Here is a 13,338-nt window from a genome sequence, read left to right as displayed (position 1 = left end):
TAAAAATCTCCAAGTAGGATTCGAACTCGGACACGGACATTGAGTGTACCATTAAATCCCAATGATGTTGAAAATCCTTCGACAGTAACCCATTCGCTTCATACTCCGATTTCCTTTTCTTCTTATCCTCCTCTCTTTGTTCCGGAGTTAGTTTTTGAAGACGTTCATCTTCGGCCTTTTCACGAGCGGTACCTTTTTGTGGCTTTGGATTTTGGATATGACCCCCACAATTACTTCTAATATTGCTTTGTATGTGCCATGTGCAAAGAAAATGCTTAACATCCGGAAAAACCACTCCAATGGCATTCATTAGTGCTTGGTCCTTAACCGTTACTATGATCCTCGGATTTTGATCGTCACGGTATATCTCCTTAAAGGTCTCTAGCATCCAAGTAAAACTCACATCATTCTACCGATCCATAAACCTCCATGCTACCGTGAAAGTTTGCTTGTTGGAAGTATGGCAAGCAATGTTTAACAACGACATATTGTACTTGTTGGTCTTGCATGTACAATCTATTAACAAAACTTGATAGAAGCATTGTGCCAACTTGATCATCTCCGGATGCGCCAAGAAAATACGAGTCACTTTGCCTTCCAATACTTGCTTCCTCATTGTGTATCCATGTTGATCGGCTAACCATTGAGATTTTTCCATAACCGCTCTACCATCCCATGACCTCCTCCTAAAGGATGCTCTTTCCGTGTAAATTTGCCTCAAAGTGGACAAGTTATCCTTATCATCCTCCTTAATCTTCCTAAGGATGTCACTTGGTCTACACGCTTTCATCGACCTAACCATTTCCAATTGATGTGGTTTCAACCCACAAACGGCCGCATGTCCAACAAGAGATTCCGGATCACCATGATTGTGACAGCCGATCACCACTTTAGAGAACTTGTATACTCTACTACCATCGGGTTTCTCGGGTATATTAACTATAATCTTAAACGGGCAACCATACTTCTTTGATTTAGTAATGCATTCCCTTGTCGTCTTCTTCACGTACAATCTTTCCTTTTCCCAGTGACTTTCTTGCTTTCCCCCTCTCTCACAAACAATTTCCAAACGCTCTTTACTTGAATGACGGCCTAAAACTAATGCGCATTTGATCTCCATTCCCTTGTCTATAAACCATTGCTTTGCATCGTTTCTATCTTTCCATTCCAAATCGGTAAAATAGTGGGCAGAGGTATCAAGACCCAACAGAGATACCGCTTCGGGTTGATCTTCTTCAAATGCCACAAAAATCTACAACAAATATCAACAAGTTGATGATTCAAAATCGGTTTATATGTTACAGTCGATTAAACCGATTCCAAGTAATCGGTGTATATGTGCAACTATAAAGACCGATTTAAGAATTGTCGAAAAAAATTCAAAGTCCAGAATCGGTTCACTTCTAGTGTCATATAGTCCGATTATTGTTCACATTTCTCCTAGAACTTTAAAATCGGTTTATATATACACGAAAATAGACCAATTGTCAACTTTGTGTTTTCTACGTGATTATTTAAGTGAAGAAATCGGATTATCAACATCACCAAAAAAAACCGATTCTGGTCATGTACCAATGGAGACAAAAAATTTACTACAATCGGGTTATATGGTGACTAACAAAGACCGATTATAGATCCAAATTTGGGGATTTAACCCGAATCGGTTTATGTAGTGTTATCGAATAAATCGATTCTGGGTTAAAGTTTTGAAATTTTTTCTTTTTCTTGAGCGTTTGGGACATGCAAATACATGTTTGTAGATTGTTACAACTCATACCTGTTTATTAATAGCATTATCACCTTCTTCTTCCCGACGAAATTGTTCTTGTGCTTGAATAATATCCCCAAGCATTCTTTGGTTCACTTTGTCTTCTTCATTCAACAAATTTTCCAATTCGGTAGGATCGAAATCATGATAATCTGATGCACCCACCTCTTCATCACTATTAGAGTCTTCATCATCACTATATTCTTTCATTTTTGCTAAGAAAATCAAAAACCATAGTTTTTCCTTTTTCCCCTCTACTTCTTTCCCTCCAAACCTTAAAAAAGAAAAATGAATTTCTACTCTAATCCAGAAATTATAATCCCACTCAAACACTTATTAATTTAACAAAAATTAACTTAATTAATAATCACTGATTTACTAAAGGCATATTAGGTATTAATAAGGGTGCACAGGAACCGAGCCGGACCGAACCGGAACCGGTGGAACCGTACCTGGTTTTGGACCGAACCGAGGTACAAGGTACCGGTCCAAAAAATAGGAACCGAGGTCTCGGGGTACAGGTACACGGTCCAATACAAGTACCGTGCCGTACCGGACCGAAAGTCCCGAATAATAAAAACCGTTAGATTTAGGGAATAAGGGATCAGTATTAGCCGTTAGATTAAAGGAGTATATAAACTAACATAATAAGGTTAGGATTTCAGTTTCCTTTCTTTCTTTCTTTTCTCGTCTCCTCTCTCTGAAAAGAGAGAATTACCCCTCTGTTTCCCCATCTCTTCGGAAAACGGTATGTAAATTGGTGCTTTCTTTTGGTTATTGAACTTTTCTTGCGTATGAAGATCACATAAGTACAGTTTTTTGGTCTCAAATCAATTGAATTTTTATGCTTTGGGAGTTCCAATTTTAGGTTTTTATTTTTGATTTGTGGATCTTGAATGTGTTGATTGTGAGATGGATGATGGTGGGAATTGTTGTGAATGATTTGGTAGTGATTCTATTAATGGGGGCGATGATGATGTTATAGTGAAGATTGCAATTGAATTTTATCATGTTCAGATATGAGAGGTGGTGGTGTTTGCTGTTGAAATGAAGAGATGGGGTTCGAATGTTGGTGGTGTTCGATGGGGTTGCTGATGATTTCCGATAATAATTGATGTTCTTGAGTTGCAAGGGAATGGTGTTTGCTGTAGAGAAGTTAATGGCTTTGATGGGCACATCGTATTTTCTTTCTTTTATGTGGTCTCGGTATAGATTTATATGATTAATCTGTTCTTTCTTTTATATGCAGAAAGGCTGATTTCACGCGGTAGGCAATGTGGAAAATGTACGGCGAAACATGCTAAGAAAGGTACAGAGTAGATAGTGACAAAACTCTTATGTCAACAAGTGAAGCTGGCATCATTGACCATGTATAACCTGTTTAATTGCAATCATCCGCCATATTGAGTACAAGGGAAGTTGCCATATTGAGTTTGCAACTGAAGAAGCGGCAAAGAAGGTAGACTTCTAAGTTTGTGCTCCGTAATTTGTTGAAAGTTCTGTGTTAGCTTTTACTCTATGAATAATTTATCATTGCAGGCATTGGAGTTGGATGGCCAAAACTTGTGTAACATGGAAATTGTAATTGACCGATATGGAACCGAAACCACTGGAGCATCAAAAACACTTATTTCCAAGCACCTATCTTTGTCCATTACTAAATCAGATGTGTGCGTATATATCCTATTTTTACTTTTTAACCTTCGTCACATTTCATTGTCTCAACACTCTTTTTTCGCTGTTGTTGTAGGATCAAGTTCTTTAAAAGGGCTGGGAAAATTATCGATGTGCGTTTCTCTTCACTTGATAATGGAAAATTCAGTGGACATTGCCATATTGAGTTTGCAACTGAAGAAGGTGCGGAGAAGGTAACCTCCCCAGCTTATCACTGCCAAGCTCCAATTCCAACAGTCTCAGAAACCAAGCTCAACTTCGAAAGTCAATGACAGCAACACCATTGATACGTCACCCTCTTCATTGGCAGTAATCATCATTCTCTCAACTGCGATCATCATGATCAACAATGGCAGATGGGATCTTCCCTGTTTTGTCGAGTTGTTCTCCATTCCTCGGCTGCAACTCTCCCAACCATCTTAGTCTTCATTATCCATCATCAACATCATCATTCTCGTTTGCTACCGACGTCCATCCATCGCAACCAGCACAACCACCTATCTCTATCATTCTTCATCAACGATGAGCAGAAGCATCATCATTTCAACACACTAGTCATTATAGCAATTGCACAACTGCACTAGCATATGACTTGTTATTGTACCACAGTTTAGGAAGTTAATTACTACTCAAACTGCAGTTATAGTTTGTTTGCGAACACCACACCTCTCTGAAGTTAATTAGTACCGATAGGTACCGGTACCGTACCTGGTACCGTACGTGTACCGAATGGTACTGGAACCGAGGTACAAGGTAATTGTACCGGTCCAAAATTTTGGAACCGAGGCTAAGGAGGTACAGGTACTCGGCCTCGGCAAGAACCGAGCCGAACCGTACCGTGTGCACCCTTAGGTATTAACATAAATAATGGATAAGGGGTTTCTACAAATTACTTCCTAATGAACCTATTTTGTCATGTAGTTATAGGCCCCAATTAAGTGGCATAGGCCCCAATTTATCCAGAGTAATAAATAAGCTCTTAGTATTAGGCCGAGTTTTGGCGATTTCATGTCCTAAATCACTCTCGCTCCTAACTACCCAAATGAGTAGGACAAAAAAGCGATTTCGACTATTGTGCACCCAACACGAAAACATCGTAAGAAACAAAATAAATATAAAATTAGATGGGAAAAGCGAAAATGCTCTATGACCCGCCGAATTACAGCTGAGTAACAACATTTTTTCATGTGGCAACCTATGTGGCGGAAAGAGGTTGTTCTAACTTTGACGTGTCACTTTAAAATAAAATAAAATTGAAAAAAACGAAAAAACTTATTAGTTATTACTCTGTAGGTTCTTCTTCGTCTCTTTGCTCGTCACTCTTTTTATCCGAGCATATCTAATTAGATGGCATAACAATTTATTAAACAATGGATGGAAATTCTTCCTAGCTCCTACGACAAAATAAACCAAATTTAATATTATGAACAACCAAGCCTTCTTTCATCTTTTGATGAGTTTCTCTTCTGTTATCAAAATCTTTCATCGCCATTAATGGCTAACCACATTAACTCATTCATTTTCATTCATATAGCATCATGTATAAAAATCAACTCAAAATCAGTAAGAAGAAACTACGTTCGTTGAGCCTGAAAACAAAATCCCAATCCGAATAAATGTTAACTGCTTAGAAGCTCTGATTGTTTAAGAGAAGTATTCGTATAGATGGAGAAAAGTGGGACTGTCAATTTGAGTCAAATGAGGACTCCGATTATTTTAATGGATCGTGCATTTGTTTGTGATCCTTGATAATAATTCTATTTCTGATTTAAATTAGGGTCTAAGATTTTAAATCAAAAGATGAGAAAAAAGGAGATTACTTATATTTAAAAACTAGGAACAAATTGACACCAGAAAAGGAAAAAAAAATCTTGCTAGGAAGATGAATAATTAGTCCAAGTTTTCCAGTTTCTAAATCTTGCTGTCAAAATGAACAAATGCAGAAGGTTTATGTTTCCTTTAATCTAAACTCTACTTTCCGTCTGGAAAATCCAACTTTAATGTTAACAGCAACATATCCTCTCTCCTACATACACAGTGCCATGCCGACATCGCCGTCAAGCAACTGTTACTCAGCTGTTCAAATAGGACGACTGTCGTAAAAGCACTCATTCAGTTGATATTTTGGATCCATGAAAGTAAGAATTCTAACGTCACTCACCTTATACCGTTAACCCCTAAATCAGCATATTTTATCACCATCGTCTCATGATATCCTTCTACCGTGAAATCATTACTGCATAGGGTTTTGGAAAAACAAGATCTCACAAATAAAAAATGAAAAATGTCTATTCACAAATATCTAAACTAGAAAACAAGATGAATAAAATCCTCATTTGGATCTAGCCTATTGAACTAGACCCGACAAAGGAAGAGGAGGCGGTTGATTTTATAGTAGGATTTGGGAGGTATATTCTTTGCTTTTATGTGATTACCTGCGTAATGAGAGATACAAAAAATCATTGAAGTTTAGTGGACCTCTTACCCTATTCAGTTTTCAACACTGTTGAGTTTTGTTTACGTCTTATATTCTTGTTAGAAAAACAATCGAGGAATGAAGATTTGGAAGTAGAGATGTTAGAAGAAACATCCATACTCATTGAAAAAATCTTTTAGTTTACTCCAATGTCTCAAATATTACACGGAATAAATGAAATCTTTTAAGAACTTTTGGAACTCAAAATGAGAACAAAAATATCTACGTTGTTAGAAAATTAGGAGGTTTTTGAAGCATATCTGGGAAACTACTCGAAAAGATGACAACTTGCCCGTGCATATAAACCAACACGATAAGTCAGCTAACTTGTTCACAAATTAAGTGCCCCTGAACTCTCCCGATCATGCATAAATAATGCCATGGTTATGGTAAGAAACATTTTAAATGCTCTATTAAGCAATTCATAAAATTGGTCAATTAACCCAATAACGACAATTCCTAGATGAAAAAGACATGCAAAATTGATATTGTTTAATGTAAAAATAACCAGGATGTAAACAGTTTCATCCCACCCATTTTTAAATATTATTTCTTATTTTAATTTACATTAGGATGCATCCAGTTTTACTCTCACTATTTTTTAAGTTTAAGCAAGGATGAATCAAGATTCATTTTTGTTATTTTTTTGGTATTCATTTCACCCATACTAATTTTACTCGTCCATTAGAACCATGTTTTAAAAATATTCGGACAATTGACCCATTTCTCTAAACAATTTGGGTTCACTTCAAAATTTGAGACATCTTAATCTATCTGGAGCAGGCTTTTGTGGTACGATTCCATCGAGATCTTCTACTAGAAGCAACTTCACGGTACCACTGCCTCGATCCCTCTCTGCACCTTGGCTACTTGTGTACGCGTGCCTTGACTATAAGTTGATTATACGGTTGCCTCGGCCCTTCTACATGATAATCTCGGCTACCTTGTATATATAATATATACCCTATCTATATTATAAGGGACAATGATGTTTTACTACATCGACGGTTATCTACAGTTGGGATACATAAAAAACGGGCCAGATCGATCATCTAATGTGTTTTGGGTTATAAAATTTAGCTTAGGATGGTGTTTTAATTCATCGACGGCTATTTATAGTTGAGACACCTAAGGGATGCTCCAGATTGATCAACTATTGTGTTTTGGATTATAGGAGTTAGGCATTTAAAGTACGGTTACAATTTAGGCACTTAATGCAATTGTTAACAAATAAATTTTCTCCAAATTATGGGACTGGAATAACTTCACCCCTTACCTTTACTCTTTTTTCTAAACTCCATCTGTTTCTTTTTCTCCGTACCAATAAACAGAATACCAACTATTATGTTTTGGATTATAGAATTGGGTTTAGAAGAAATTCTTTTCCTGGATTGTTGTACTCCATCACGAGGTAATTCTTCTATTGTGGTTTCAATCGTAAAAAGAAATGAAAAGTTTTACAAATTATTCAATTTTTTAACATCATTTCCACTATCGTTTGATTTTTGAGCTTCGAATAGTAAATCATTTTGTGTATAAAGGGTAATTTTATGACTAATTATGTTGTGTTGGCTTCTTCTACTTTTACAGGTACCGAATTTGAAAATCCTGATTCACTAATGCAAGTTTGTTGCAGTTGTTTAAAATGATTTTCCTGATTCACCAACTAATGCAGGTGTTTAAGTCAAAACTCAATTCTCATCTAAACCCAATTCTTAAGTAGATTAGACTGTCGACCGGAGAAAATCCTAAGAACCTCTATCATTCGGTGAACAGAGAAAAATATTGTTCAGATGTACATGTATGTATTCTTTAATTCTTAGGTGGTGGTGGTGGTGGTGGTGCAACTCTTGACTTGATCTTCTGAATTTTTTTGTGTCGTGCATATTGTTTTTCTAAATCTTTCTCCAACACCGTATATCTTTCTAATGAATTTGTATCTTCTATTCTTTCTAGGTGCAGATGTGATGTTCTGTAGATGTTAAACCCAAATTATGTTACAAGGAATTTGAATGTGGCTAGGTAATACTTAAAATCCTTTTATTTTCTTTGTAGTAGGTTCCAGTTTTACCACATTTGTTCTTTGCATTAGCGATTTGGGATCCTAAGATTTTATATGGATTATGTTTGAATTGTTGTAGAGTCTCCATTTTACTCTCGAGACTGCTGCGGCTACGTATCCAAAACATTAGATGAGTTGACATCCAAGGTAGGTGGGAGTTTATTTTATCTAAATGTCCTCTTCAAAAATCCAACATCATGCTGAATTATATTGGTGTGAGTCTTTTTGTTCAAAGCTAATTATTTCATCAAACTTAGCTGTGATTGCTCTAACATTGCTCATAAATATGTAATGAATTAGTACATTGATTTAAGCTGCGCGCAATTGATGACATAGTTGTTTCCCTTGAATTAGGACATCTATATTTGGGATATATAAAGAACAGTCCCGATGAAGCCACTCAAATACGTTCTCCCTTTTGGTGCAAATCCATATTTTCGGCTCATAAAGATAGGTGCAGATTAGACGATAACCTGTGTTTTTCCCTTTGGACGGTGATCTACATTTTACCACATAAAGGACGGCTGACATTTGCACACTTGTTCTTACGTTGTACCCGTACTCGCCGTACACTACCATTAAACCCACCGTTATTCTTTGCATTACACTCAAAATCAAGCCGAAAATAAATATCCAGCAGTTACTCTTAGGGTTCTTTACAATGGAGGAAGACTCCAATTTTCAGATTCGTAAATTAATCAAGATTTTGGATTGAGATCTAGGCCAACACCAGCTATTACTGTTGACCGAAAATTGGCTTCTTTTCAGTTTTACTTATCTTCGCAATCCTGATCATAAGAGAAATAACTTCGCTTGATCTTTCAGAAGTAAGTGAATCCATCCTTTTAATTCGTTTTGTTTCGAGTTACAAATTTTTGGGTTCGTTAATTTTGTATCTAATTAGCAATTTCAAGTAATGGGTTTCTGTTGAAATAAAGACGTCTGCTTAGGCGAATTCAAAATTTTAACTCAATCAAACCCAATTAAAATCTAGCCGAAATAATCGAATTTCTTGAAATAATCTTTGCCGAAGGAACCCTGTCATTGTTTCTTTATAAGTCAAAGGGTATTAAAAAGAAAATTCCATACATAGGATTTTGCCTTTCTCATTTGTTTTTGTAACGCCAATCTCTATTGCTTCTTATCACTTTTTGTAAATTTTTGCAGATAAAAACTTTCAGCATGGTGTCTCTGATCTTTGGGGTTTTACTTCCTTGTCTTCAAGTAAATAATAAAGTTTGCAAGTTAATAATATAGTTTGTTATGTAATCATATTGGTGGTTTTAACGGCATTTATCAGCCACTATTTTGGGAGAGAGTGAGTGAAAGAGAGACGAGAGTCCTAATGAAGTCAAATTCTAGCACTATGAAATATTTTTGGTGTACGATTGAAGTCATATCCTACCGATATACCTGAGAAAGTGTAAGTTGATGTAGGTTCATGTTATTGTCATGTTAAGATTTTTATTTTTTTTATTTTTTTTGGCTTCTTCATTCCTTCAATAGATAGTAAGTGGGTTTGTATTTCATTTTGTCAGTGTTATCAGTTAGTAGGAAGGGCAGAATTCATACATGGTTTTTTTGAGTGATATTTTTTAAGTTTTTGGAAATAGGCAGATTTGACTAAATTTGGGTAGATAAACTGATCCTTGAAACTTTTTGTGAAGTAACTTTAAATTTTTATTCCTCCCCATTGATTTTAGCAGTGTCTAGGTAATCATTTTATAGGCGAAACAATCTATTATCTGGAGTTTTTTGGGATACTGTATCACCCAACTGCAAGTATCATAGATTCTTATTAGTTTTTTGTATCGCATTTGGTCTGTTTGTTGGAAATGATTTGGGGTTAATAGGCTAAATGGGTAATGAAAATAAATATACAGAACTCAACTGTGATTTATGGAGATAAACTTCTATTATTTTTCAAAAACTTTGAATCGTACAAGACCTTACTTACAAAGACACTTTTACTGACTTCTTTTCTCACCTTACCACTCAACTTTCTTTCACTCGATTACACCTCGAATGCTACCACACCATCCCCTTTTATAGGGTAGTTTCACCGACCTAGGAAGACTCTAGACACCTCTACACAAATACTCCAACTACCGACTTTGACTACACTAGAATACTCTATAGTAGATCTGTAGAAACTGAGTTCCTAGGCTATTCTATAATAATCTATATTATCTACTTTTTTTTCACGTTCAGAACTCTCTAGACATAGTTGTCTAGCAAGTTCGAGACTACCGGCTTAGCTAGCTTAATGCTAGATTTATCTAGACTCTTCTAGGCTAATAAAAATCAAGTTTACATTTTTAAAAGCCACCCTTAAACTTGATTTGTAGTAACTCCAAGAATCTCTCGTAATTTGACGAAGACCTCGTGCTTTAGTGGTTTCGTGAATATATCTGCAACCTGGTCTTGCGACTTGGTGTATTTCAGTTGTACCTTATTCTCCGATATGCACTCACGGATAAAATGGTACCGTGTGTCGATGTGCTTGCTGCGATTGTGGAACACTGGGTTCTTTGCTAAAGCAATAGACGACTTGTTGTCTACAAATATTTTAGTTGGTTCTTCCTGCTCCATTTTAAGCTCCTTCATTAAACTCCTTAACCATATGGCGTGACAGACACATGATGCTGCTGCGACGTACTCAGCTCGCAAGTGGAGAGTGTGACGATCGGTTGCTTCTTCGAACTCCAAGTGAAGCCCGTATCTCCGAGGAAAAATACAAATCCAGTAGTACTTTTCCTTTCATATAAATCTCCGTACCAATCACTATCACGATATCCAAGGAGTTTGTACTTGTCTGACAACGAGTAAAATAAACCAAAATCAAACGTACCTTTTAAGTAGCGCAAAATTCTCTTGGCAGCCTTCATATGAGTAGTCGTGGGTGCTTCCATGTAGCGACTGATTAGCCCCACTCGATAGAGAATATCTGGCCTTGTACAATTTAAGTATCTCAAGCTTCCAACAAGACTCTTGTAAAAAGTCGGATTGACCTTCTCGCCTCCATCGATTTTTGATAGCTTGATTCCGCATTCCACGGGAGTGATTGCTGGATTGCACTCATCCATTTTAAATCTCTTAAGGTTTTCCTTCTCATATCCTTCTTGATATATAAAAATTTCATTTTCCCGTTGTTTTACTTCGAGCCCGAGATAGTATGACATAAGACCGATGTCCGTCATCTCAAATTCTCTCGTCATCGCTTTCTTGAATTTTTCGAACATTACTGGATTATTTCCGGTGAAGATTAAATCATCCACATATAGGCAGACAAGCAACATATCTCCTTTTTCATTCACCTTCACATAGAGAGCATGTTCATGCAGACATTTACTGAAATTATTTTCTTGGAAGTATTTGTCGATTATGCTGTACCATGCTCTCGGCGCTTGTTTTAGGCCGTATAAAGCCTTTTTCAACTTCAAGACTTTATTTTCTTGTCCTTTTACTTTGTATCCCGGCGGCTGCTCGACATATACCGTCTCTTCAAGATGCCCATTTAGAAAGGCCGACTTGACGTCCATTTGATGGTCTTTCCATTTATTTTGGGAAGCTAGAGAAATAATTAATTTTATAGTTTCAAGACGAGCGACAGGAGCAAATACCTCGTGGTAGTCGATGCCCTCTCTTTGATTGTAGCCTTTTACAACCAATCTTGCCTTGTAACTTTCAACCTCCCCTTTAGCGTTTTTCTTGGCTTTGTACACCCACTTTACTCCAATTGCTCTTTGTCCTTTCAGAAGTGTTACAAGCTCCCAGGTGCTATTTTTCTCAATAGCCTTCATTTCTTCATTCATCGCCTTTCTCCAATTTTCACTTTCCACGGATTCGTCAAAAGTTATTGGTTCACTATCTGCAAAGAGACAAAAGAGAGATATATTGTCTCCGTAGATATCGTTTAAACTCCTCGTCCGTAAGGGCCTTTCGCTTGAATTTCATCTGATGATGATGGATCATTGTGTTGCATTGCTGGAGGTGATTGAGGTGGTGAAGTAGATGGAGCAACTGGTTCTGGTGGTTGTTCTTCTTCTTCTTCTAGGATAGGAAGAAAATTATAATCATTTTCTTGAACACCGAAATCCCAGAAGCCTTCTTCATCGAATTCCACATCTCTGCTTGTGACGACCTTTTTATTGATTGGATCGTACAACTTGTATCCCTTGGACCGAGAGTCATACCCAATAAATATGTACTTGGCGCTCCTGTCATCCAACTTCGTTCTTAGCTGACTCGGCACATGAGCATATGCGATACTTCCGAATACTCGTAAATGTGAGACGCCCGGTTTCACTCCGCTCCATGCTTCTAAATGAATCATGATCCACACGCTTTTTGTGGGACATTGGTTTATCAGGTAAACCGCACAATCAAATGTTTCTGCCCAAAACTCCCTGGGCACTCTCTTTGTCTTCAGCATACTTCGGGCCATGTTGAGAATTGTTCTGTTTCTCCTCTCGGCAACTCCATTTTGTTGAGGTGTATATGGAACCGTAAGAGGCCGACGGATTCCATTATCTTCACAGTAAGACTCAAACTGCCTCGAAGTAAATTCTCCTCCTCTGTCTGATCTCATAGCCACAATTTCAAAGCCACTTTCTTTCTCCACAAAGGATTTAAATTTCTTGAAATTGGAGAAAACCTCCTATTTTTGTTTCAAGAAATAAACCCATGTCTTTCGACTAAAATCGTCGAAAAATATAAGGAAATAGTTATTTCCACCATACGAGCTTGGCTTTATTGGTCCACAAACATCTGTGTGAACCAACTGCAGCGGTTTTGTGGCTCTTGAAAACGTTTCCTTAGGAAATCTTTTTCTGAAATGTTTCCCAAGTAAACATCCTTCGCAAAGTTGATCAGGGTGGTCTATGCTTGGCTAACCTCTAACCATATTTTGTCTGGACAATAATTTTAATCCTCCAAAATTGAGGTGTCCATACCTAAGATGCCAAAGCCATGACGAGTCCTTCACACAAGCAGTCAGACATCTTGCGACGTCATTTTGTGTGTTCATATAGAACATCCTATTTCCCGTCATAGGCATTTTGGCAATTAGTTTTCCTCTCTTATCTCTTACGAAAAGACTAAGATTCTCCATATTCATCCTATAGCCTTTTTCTAAGAATTTTCCTAAACTTAATATATTCATTTTTACGTTAGGGACATAGTAAACATTAGAAATAAATTGGTGACTTCCATTTTTTAACCGAATCAAGACTTTTCCAAGAACACTCACCGGAGTTTTCGCTCCATTTTCGAACGTCACGTTACCGGAAACTGATTCATCAAGCTCCACAAACTTCTCCTTCGTGTCGTACATATGGTTGCTTGCTCCCGTATCAA

The sequence above is a fragment of the Papaver somniferum genome, chromosome 2, assembly GCF_003573695.1.
Source record: "Papaver somniferum cultivar HN1 chromosome 2, ASM357369v1, whole genome shotgun sequence".
In the NCBI taxonomy this organism is placed as follows: domain Eukaryota; kingdom Viridiplantae; phylum Streptophyta; class Magnoliopsida; order Ranunculales; family Papaveraceae; genus Papaver; species Papaver somniferum.
Note: the sequence above shows the minus strand (reverse complement) of the source record.